The 10,464-nt window shown below is 44.8% G+C and overlaps 1 protein-coding gene across 1 annotated transcript in view; it reads right to left on the bottom strand.

Moving 5' to 3' along the window:
* Ick (intestinal cell kinase) overlaps positions 1-10,291 on the bottom strand; it is a 67,511-nt gene extending 57,220 nt beyond the window's left edge. The window contains exon 1 of the mRNA XM_029565187.1: positions 10,020-10,291. The gene's annotated coding sequence lies outside the window, so the exon portion shown is untranslated. The remainder of the gene's footprint in view (positions 1-10,019) is intronic.
* Positions 10,292-10,464: the final 173 nt, after the last annotated feature.

Below are 10,464 nucleotides of genomic sequence, written 5' to 3'. Positions count from 1 at the left end.
AAAAAAAAAAAAAAAAAGCAAGTGTGAGAAAACAGGGCTGCAGCGCAGTTCGGGTCAGCACTTGCCAGCATGCTCTGGGCTCGGTCTCCAGCACCAAAGACACACAAACATGACAGAGCAAATGCAAAAACAAACACACACCTTGTCTAAAGGACAACTGAAAAAGAAGAAATATGGCTCTTTTTTCAGAAGAAAGGAGTAATTTACTGTTTGGGAGCACAGCCAGCTTTCTGGAGCCTCTACCTTCCCTTTCCTGTGTGGCAGATTTCAGGTTCGGCTCCTGGCACATGAGCGGACCCTGCCTGGCTCGTGACAGAATGAAGTAGGCGAGCTACGACTTTGCGAAGCAGCATCTGCTCTAATTTCAAGGGTTAACTGAATAAGCCACTCATGACTCTCCCCCACACAGCACACTAATCTATCCAATAAGCCAAAACCATAACAATTCTCATTATCAGTGGGCCCACTGGGGCCCTCAGCAGCCTGATCATGGTGAAGACAAAGTGGATCCAGACAAAGAGGGACTGGGCACCAGATCTCACTAGCAGCAGCCCTCTGTGATGAGGGGCACCCTTCTATCCTCAGGCTTGCTCTCAGCGGAATCAGGCATTGGACTGGATGATGTGAAGTGCTGTCCTATTTTGTGAAGTCAGCACTTAAGTAAAGGATGGATGTATGTTTCTGCTTTTCCTGAGACATGGACTGATCAGTGAAGAAGCCTAAGCAAGGCCTCCTTTCATGAGAAAAGGTGCCCCAGTGTTTCAGCCAGTTAAGAACCACCTCCTTCTCCTTCCTGAGTCAGCTCACACATCCCATTTTAGAACCTCCTGTCCCATCCCACAGATAGACACAGCTAGGGGTCCTTGTTCACAATGTCATACCAGCCTGTCCTTACCTGTGCCAACCCCCTCCCTGTGGTGAGTGGCTCCCTGGACAACCCTCTGCATCTGCAGGGATGCAGCCCACGCCTCCCCATTCTTTGTGCCTTTAAACTGCACTCCCCCTATGCACACAGCAGGTTCTCAGAGATCGGTCCAAATTTGAAGTTCAGTCTTCACTATTTATTTTCTGCACCTCACTGGGTACAAAAAACTCCTGATGCATCTATTCATGTCCAAAGCAAAGATAAATTGAGTTCTCGGGAAGTATTTTGAAGTTCTAAAAGTAGAACAGTAAATAGCACAGAATGGCTGGAGATGCAGGCCTCTTAGGCCTTCAGTCACAGAATGGTCCCTCCATGCTGTTAGATGAGCCTTTGGTATTTGGGTAGGTTATACCCAACTAAGAGAGAATGGCAGAGTTAGCTTTTTGCTTTTGTTGTTTTTTTTAAAGAGATCTAGCAACCTTTGAAATAAACATCATGGCTTTCCTAGTGAGCTGACACTGGGGAGAAAACCCTCCCTGTGCTCTGCTCCAGTTCCCTCCCTAAGCTTCAGGACATCTGCTTGTAACCAGCAACTCCCACCAGAGAACTTGCTCACTCACAGCCCAGAGAACAGGTAAGGCCAAAAGATTCATTCTTTATCTTGGAATACTGAGGGTCAAGGAACAAATGTCACTATTAGACACTTTTTTTAAAAAGTGTTTTTCTTTTCTGTGTGTGTATTGCCTGCCTGTATGTAAGGGCACCTGTGCCATGCAACACCCATGGAGGTCAGAAGAGGGCGCTGGATTCTGGGTGGCTAACAACTATCAGTAACTCCAGTTCAAGGGGAATTGAAACTGTGTCCTCTGCAAGAGTAGCCAGTGTTCTTAACTCCTGAGCCATCTCTCCAGCCCAACAATTATATACTTTTAAAGATTGTAAACATAAAATTATGTGCAAACTTGGGGTTTCTAGGACCTGTGATTTAGCAAAACCATTTATAGTATTCAGTCCCTTGGAAAGAACTCCTGGCCCTCAGCTTAGTGTTCTCTACTGAGATTCTGTTCTCTCACCTGTCCCCATGGGAAGTCTGGATCACGTGTACTCACTGATTTTTCTCCTGGTACTTCTGAAATTTATTTTACCTTACAAGCTTATAATATACCGTATTCTACTTCAAATGCATAACAACTTCACAAGATTAAGCTAATATTGCTAATCTCCTTATACGCTTCCTAAAAATAGTACATGTCATTTCTATTTTTCTCTCTGGGATCTAACTCTTCCACCTGTATACACTTCAGCAAACAAATTTTATAAGCATTTTGCCCTTTGGGTAACTACTCTTTCCTGAATTAGGAAGTGCAGTGAAGAGACCAAAAGAACGTTCCTTGTGTAGAACTACCTTTGTCTTTACTTTGACAGAGGAGCGCACTGAAGACGCTTTCAGACGTTGCACTGACTTGATGACAGAGGGAGGAAAAAAATCAGTTACCTGCTTTGCCCTCTTCCGTGCCCCAGAAACTGCTTCATGACTTTAACCCTACTTTACTGACTTTTCTCACTGCTGAAAAATACCTCACAAAAGCAACTGAAGGAAGGAAGGGTTCCCTTGACACGGTTTGAGGGCACAGTCCTCTGTTGGAGGTAGGGAAATGACGGTGGAAGGGTGCAGCTGGCCACACTGCATCTGTGGTCAGAAGCAGAGAGGGGAACGCTGACATTCATCTCCCTTCAGGGTGGGTCTTCCCTGCTCAGTTCCGTCTTTTTGGAAACGCCCTTAGAGACACATCCAGTGTCCATGGTGACTCTAAATCCTGTCAAACTGACAATAACAAAACATTTAGCTAATTAATAAGTCAGTTTATGATGCTTCATTGCCATAACAAACCAACCAACAAAATGCACTAAAGAAGAAATGGCAACTTAACATAAAAATAAAACAGAAGGAATCAGCAAGCTTTCTGTGACGGACCAGTGCATACTTAAACTCTAAGGGCTACACATCTGTTATGACTGCTCAGCTCCACCACTGTAGCAGGCCGGACAACACACACACAGACGGCACTGCAAAAATACAAATGTATTCACAAACACAGGCAGTGGGCAGGACCTGGTCAACAGGTCAGAGTTTGCCAACCTCTGAAATAGGAAATCCTCTTTGCAAACAGAAACTCTCGCCATAAAAATTGTGTTTACTTGTAGGTTACAGGGCCATACACAGAAAAGTGGTACACCAGGCTCTAACTGCCATTTTAGTATACTCAAAACTGTGTCCCTACTACCTAGAATATCTGACTCAGAGTTTACACAGAAGTATTCATAATAAAGCTGTGTTGGATGAGCACCTTATAGACCTACAAAGGGAAACTCCAATTAGAGGTGATTTCCTGTATCACCAAGTTTTCCCACTGCTGTCAACTATTGGGAATTAGGCATGGAGACGTGGGTCCTTCCAAAATCTTGGAAAACACGTACGTCATGTTTTCTCTTCCTTCAGCTTTGTCTTAAACCATTCTCTAATAAACGTACTTTAAAAGAAAAGAATATACAAGAGGACAAAAGTAGTAAGTAGGGTCTTTAATGAGCTACATACAGGGAAGAAGCGTGCCAAGTGTCCCTCACCTCAAAGGCTTAGGACCGGAAGAAGCGTTTCAGAGTCAAGGTTTTTTAGAGCTGAGAATACTTACATGTACATGAGCAATCTTGAGGGTCGGACCCAAATTTAAACACAGAACTCCTATACCCTTCATGTGCCATTCACAGGCACAGTTAGAGGGTGACTTTGTATTTTTCTTGAGCCTGCATTTCAACCACAGTCAGATATGAATGCCATAAAGTCCATTTGTGGTATCATGTCCATTCCTAAAACGTTTTACATTTAGAAGCAGCTCAGATTTTATTTTACTTTTTAAAATATATATATACATATGTATTTTTTTAATTTTATGTGTATGAGTGAAATGCCTGTATGTATGTATGTATGTATGTATGTATGTGCACCTGTGTCATGCAATGCTCTCAGAAATCAGAAGTGGGCATCAGGTCCCCCGGAACTGGAGTCTTTCCTCAAAAAAATGTGTTTTTCAGCTGGCTATGGTGACTCCTGTCTGTAATCCCAGTACTTGAGAGGATCACCATGAATCCAAGGAAAGCCAGGACTACATAACAAGTACCAGGGCCAGGCCAGGCTACAGAATGAGACTCTGTCTCAAAAGAACAAAAAAGTTTTTAAGTGTTGTTTCTCACATACCCTTACCTATCCCTAGATTTACCAAGTGGCCTCAAAAGCATTGCTGCAGTCATTCCACTTTGAAGACTGAGTTAGGACCACAAACAAAATCTGGGGAAAAAATTACAATATGAAAATATGTAACTGAATACATATTAGTTAGTATAGATTTGAATGCTAAGTTCAGTAGGACTTTATTCTCCATTATTTTTATTTTATGTATATAAGTGTATTGCTGGCAAGTGTGTAAGTGCAATGCCAGTGGAGGTCAGAAGAGGGTGTTGGATTCCGTGGAACTGGAGTTATGGACAGTTGTTAGCCACCATGTGGGTGGTAGGAACTGGATCCCAGTCCTCTGCAAGAGCAGTTAGTGCTCTTAACAGTGGAGCCATCTCTCCAGTCCCAAGTTCAGTAGAACTTAAATTCAAAGCATAATGCTGAAAGTCTCACTCTATAGCCCAGATTACCTAGCACTCACTATGTAGTCTAAGTTGGTCTCAAACTCACAGCAATCTAGATAATCTAGATGCCTCAGCCCCCTCAGTTCTGGGATTACAGATGTGAGCCACCATGCCTGGCTGGAATACATGTACTTTGATAAGGAAGTTAAAGCTATATTCCAAAGGTAAATACAACCACAAATTGGGACGTGGTTACAATATGATCTCAAAATAATGTGTATAAGTCATCTAGCATACTAGCATACATTCTCCCAGTTAGCCACATCTTCTATAAACACTGAAGTCACAGGTCCTTCTTAGGATGACATGCCCTGGCCAGGTGTGGTGTCTCACACCTGAAACACAAACACTGAGAGGCTGAGGCAAGACTGCCCTTGTGTCTGAGACCAACCAGCCTGGCCTACACTAAGTAAGACTCTGATTTACAGAAAATAAAGTCTTCAAAGAATGCTAATGAAGGAATGAACAATTAGTGAGGTATTGTTCCTAAGTTTATACATCATTATATACAGGAAGGTTATTGTCCTAGTTAGGTTTTTTGTTTTTGTTTTTTGTTTTGTTTTTTTGAGACAGGGTCTCCCTGTAGCCCCAACTGTCCTGGAACTCACTATATAGACCAGGCTGGCCTTGAACTCACAGAGATCTGCCTGCCTCTGCCTCCCAAGTGCTGGGACTACAGGTGTGTGCCACCACGCCCAGCTGTCCTAGTTAGTTTCAAGGGTCAACTTGACACAGTTTAGAGTCACCTGACAAGGGAGTCTCAATTGAGGATTTGCTTAGATCAGACTGGCTTGCAAGCATGTATGTGGAGGATCATCTTGATTGTTAACTGATAGAGGAGGCCCAGCCCACTGTGGACAGCACCATTCCCTAGGGAGGTGGTCTTGGGCTGTAGAAGAAAGCTAGCTAAGCATGAACCTGTGAGTGAGCCAGCAAGTAGCATCCTCCATGGTTTCTGCTTCCAGTTCTTGCCCTGACTTCCCTCAATGATGAACTGTAACCTATAAACTAAAAACAAAAAACAAAAAAAAAACCAACAACAAAAAAAACCTCTTTCCTCTCCAAAGTTGCTTTTGGTCAGAGTGCTTCATCACAGCAACAGAGATGAAACTAGAAAAACACTATACCCAAAATTCTGCCCAGAAACCACCAGTCCAGGAGTCCTGCATAGTCACATAGTCACAGCTGGGTATGATGGCTCAGACCCTTAATCCCAACACTTAGGAGACTGAGACAGGCGAATCATCAGAAATCCAAAGCCAGCCTCGGCTACATAGTGATTTGGAGGCCAGCTTGTACTATAGATTAAGACTGTCTCAAAAAGCAAAACAAACAAATAGATGTAGATAGAGGTAGATGTTCCACAAGCAGAAAGTCTTTAAAAAAAAAAAAAAGGCAGCAATGTTCCTGGCAATGTTCAGAAGGAAAAATAGTAACAGAAGCAGAGCTGTAGGCAGGAATAACTTTAAGTCCGAGTCCTTTTCAGTGGAGTAGGATAATACTGAGACGTCACTGCATGCTTAGCCTGGTCCTCTGGGCCTCTAGGATCAGTTATGACTTGTCAGCTACCAATGTACCAAATACACACCCCTTGTTTAGTATTCTGTCAGTCTATTGTGAAGGGATTAGAGCTTTGTCAGTCATTACTGAGTAGAACTGTAGACCACCTTCACACAACCAGCTCGGGGAGCACTTCCCCCATTTTCCATGTAAAAACACTGTTAGAAGAATTCTCCACAGTCATGTGAATAGAAAGTAGAGTCAAGGACTGTGGCAATAGCCTGTGTAATTTTGGGAGTCTCCTGGACTACCCCGCCAACAACTCAAAGGAAGGTTTCTCCTGTCTAGCACTGTATATTGCTATGTAGCTTCATCTATACTCATGGACTCATGTAGGGATACTGTATGTAATTTTTCAGCCAGTCCTCGATTGCCTCACAGAACTTGATGTTAAGACCCTATTGCTGAAGATGGGACATACTTTGGACACAGGATCTGGAGCAATGGAGCTGGAACTGACCTGGAAGCCACCTCCTCCGAAGGCTATCTCTCATAGCTTTGGAGAGCACTATACAAGCTGACAAAGGAGAACATCAATCGATGGTCCAACCCCAGCTTCAAGGTCTGAAAACCCCAAGGTTGTCACATTCCTAGACAAATGTAATTTCTTACTATGTGCAAAATATGGATACTTAATTTTACAGACAAGTATCCCAGTCACCATACATCAAGGTATCTTCCTTTTGGACAGAGATTACACCACTGGTCACACACAGAGATTGTCTATGAGTTGCCCAAACCTAAGTGGCACATCTAGGATGCAACCTCTACACCTAAGACTCATGGAACATAGAACAAGGGATGAAGAAAACACTAATGCATCTTTCAGTTCTCATCAATGAAGCTCCCTCATGCAACAGAGGGTTAGGAACACAAAAGACCACAAATGGCCAAAAATGCAGAGACTAAGACCCTGCAGAGTGTGGGTCCTTGGACAGAACTCCTATTTTGAGGTCCACCCACCCAGGGTAGGTGCAGATCACTGCAGAAGAGGGGGTGTAAAGATTGTAAGAGCCAGGGAGGAGGTGCATGACCATACAGAAATAGTCCTATAGATGCCTGGGACTCTTCTCATACAAACCTACAGCAATGGTGTCAGCATGCACAAGACCCATGGAAACCTGAGGCAGATAAAAACCCAGCACAGAAGTTTGGAAATGAACAGCAGTCCCAACCATAGTCAAAGAATTATTGGCAGCTGAATATTGCTGAGTGAGGAAGAACTGATCTTTTTGAATGGAGACTCTAGGTAGGCTGACTAAACCCTGGTGGATGAATTTGTACTGAAGGACATCTCAAGACACTAACTTTACATAATAGGTCCTAATACAAATGACAGAATTTATGAACTCCTGTAGGGGGGCTTTGGGAGGGTGCCAAAGGGGAAGGGGGGGATATAAAGATGATTTTATGTATGAAACACACAAAAATTCAATTAAAAAAAAAAGAAAAAAGAGTCAAGTCCTCACAATTCTGCCTGACTGAAGCATACATAAAGTATGCTTCTTGACCTAAAGAGATGTAAAATAACCCCAACCAACTAGAGATCCATATAATGAAGGACTAGTAAGCGGATATTTCAAGACTTTAAAGAGAAAGAAATGAGCAATAAAAGAATTAAAACTTCTGCAGCTTGGGAGACGGTAAAGTACTTGCTATGCAAGCCCAAGGACCTGAGTTCAATCCCCAACACACACATAAAAGCCAAAGCCAGGCTTGGAAGTGCATATCTGTAATCCCAGTGCTGGGTGATGGAGACCAGTGCGTCCTAGGTGCTTGCTGGCCAGCTGGGCTAGCTCATCCAGTGAGCTCCAAGGTCAATAAGACCCTGTTTCTAAAAATACAATGGAGAGTAACTAAAGAAGACACTTGACATTGACCTCTGGCCTCCACCTACCTGTACACACACGTGTGCGCACATACACACACACAAACACATACACAAACACACAAAAAGAAATCCTCCCCCAAGGGTGGGTAACAGTTGCAGTGTGGGGAATGTCTAGAACTTTTAAGAAGAGCAATATGAGCAGTGACCCTTCAGTGGGAAGGAGTTTGGCCGCACAGCAGGACACCAGGATAAGAAGGGTAAGGCCCATTATGAAATGCCCTGAAAAATCAGTTCCTCATTCCTACAATTGAGGCAATAGATAATAAAGGCAGACTAAAGGTTGAAAAGCCAGGAGAAATATAATGAAGTGATCATCATTGTAACATTACAAGGTCAACAGAATGATAAAGAGGAGATTTATCTCCTGGGCAAGCATTCCATGAGGGTTTCAAAGAGCCAAGTATGGGAGGAGCTTCTAGGGACAAGGTGCTTCCCGGGGTTCCCCTGCTGTAGAACCAAGGGCAAGGGCTAGATCAGGATGCAGGGGAGGGATCTATGCAAAATATATTTCAAAGGTCTTGATGACTCCCTGATACAGAGGATGAAGGAAATATGGTTAAGGATAAATTCAAATGCTTCAAAACAGAAACAAGTCCCAGCTTTTCTTCTAAGTTGCCTTGGTCATGGTGTTTTACCTCAGCAACAGAAAAGTGCGCTAATACACTAGGATCCTCAAAAGCTTATGAGGAAAAAAAAAAGTGCAACAGTGAAAAGGGCTCTGATGAAGTTGAACAGCCAGTAAGTAGAGCCCCAGGCAGTTGGCTCCTTATCTTGCCAACTGCACTATGCATATGGAAGGAGGCAATCTCCGTGAGAGGAAGGTCTTTATGACTAGTACAAATGCTGAGTGCCCCTGGCATTCTCAGGCAGCTCCGTTGACCTTCCACCACACCGTGAAACTGGCTGCCCCCTCCCATGCAGCGACCAGGGTGACTCTGAAGAAGAGATGAGGCAGAGTGGAAAGGGAAAAACAGAGTGTTCAGGACGGTGGTGGAAGGCTGGCCTCAGGCCGGGTGTCACTGCAAAGGAAAACTGCTAATTCCGACAGCCAGAAAGCCAGACAGACAGACAGGAAGGCCTTAAAAATCTTTACCAAATTGCAGCACTTTGTTCTGAAGCTATTTCAGATGTGCATATTTATCCATATTTATCCATATATTAACTCCTAGCACAGTTAAGCATATGATTAAAACACAAAATTTTAAAATGTAAAATGTTGACTACACAAATTTAAAGCTCATTCAGCAAAGGCACCATTCATTGCTGGGACACACCCTGAAACCCTTGACTCTCCAAGAAGTGGGTGAAATGAACACAGGCTGCAGCTATCAAACTTCTCTTACTACAACAATGCTCCAGATCAGAATTATTAAACAAAAACAAGTGGATTTAGGGAAATCCAGTTCAGTGTGCAAAATCCAGGGTGGTATCTCATCTCGGTTCAGTTTTAGCAAAAGCTAATCTCTCTTAGTTAGAGGTGAATGAACTTCTCTAAAGAAAGATACATTATCCTGCCTCCTACACAAGTCAGAAGGGTTACTGTCAAACTTTTGAAAGGTTAACATCACAAAAGAAACAGGTGTTCTGCGAAATCTTCCAACATCCTTCTCATAACATCTCAGAGTAAGAAAGAGATCAGAGTCAAAAGAAATCCAGGGGAAAATGGTTACAAATAAGTGTGTTGAGCATTCTTGCTCAGACCCCTCTCAGGACAGTCAAGGGCCTAGTTAGAGCTATGCCAAGACCAAGTCATCAGCACCCAGCCACCACCCCACCCTCAAGAGGCTTCCTGTGGGCTGAGATGCTCCCCTTCTGCAGACCGAAAGGTAAACACACCCATCGGAAGCCCGGGGCTCGGGAGTTGTTCTGGCAGGAGGGCAAGACCCGCGTGACCACGCGCTCCGAGAAGCCGCAGTCCCTGGCCTTTCCTGCCCGGGAGCTCGCGGGGCCGGCGCGTACCTCCACCCAGCACCCCGAGGGTGCTGCCCTCCAGTCCCGAGCCCCACTTACTGGCCGTGAACCCGGGCGGAGCGCCCTGCGGGAGAGCGGCGGGTGCGCAGGGCAGGGCTCCGAGCCCAAGGCCCCGCGGTCAACCCGGCCGCGCGGTGCGTGGCACACGGCGAGAGCCCAACGAGCTCCGGCCTCCAGCAGGAAAACAAACAAAAGGCTGCTGGCTTCTGGGGACGACCGGCCGCTTTCCCTGGGAAGAGCTGCAGCTCCCCTCGCTGGTCCAGCGCGGCCCTGCACCGTGGACGTCACTGGCCGGCCGATCAGCAGAGGGCGGCGCAGAGCACCGCAGGCTCCGGCGAGCCCACAGCCGCCTCGCCCCGTCCGCCGCCGCCCCGCCCACCCGCTGTCAAGAAGCTATTTCAAATCCCATTCTTCAATTGCAAAACTAATCTTTAAACTTCAAGTCACTTTTATCATTTTCTTCTGTTATAAATCCTTAGGGTTA

This window comes from Nannospalax galili, unplaced genomic scaffold, assembly GCF_000622305.1.
Source record: "Nannospalax galili isolate Female #2095 unplaced genomic scaffold, S.galili_v1.0 scaffold930, whole genome shotgun sequence".
In the NCBI taxonomy this organism is placed as follows: domain Eukaryota; kingdom Metazoa; phylum Chordata; class Mammalia; order Rodentia; family Spalacidae; genus Nannospalax; species Nannospalax galili.
Note: the sequence above shows the minus strand (reverse complement) of the source record. Positions and strands in the feature narration are given on the sequence as shown.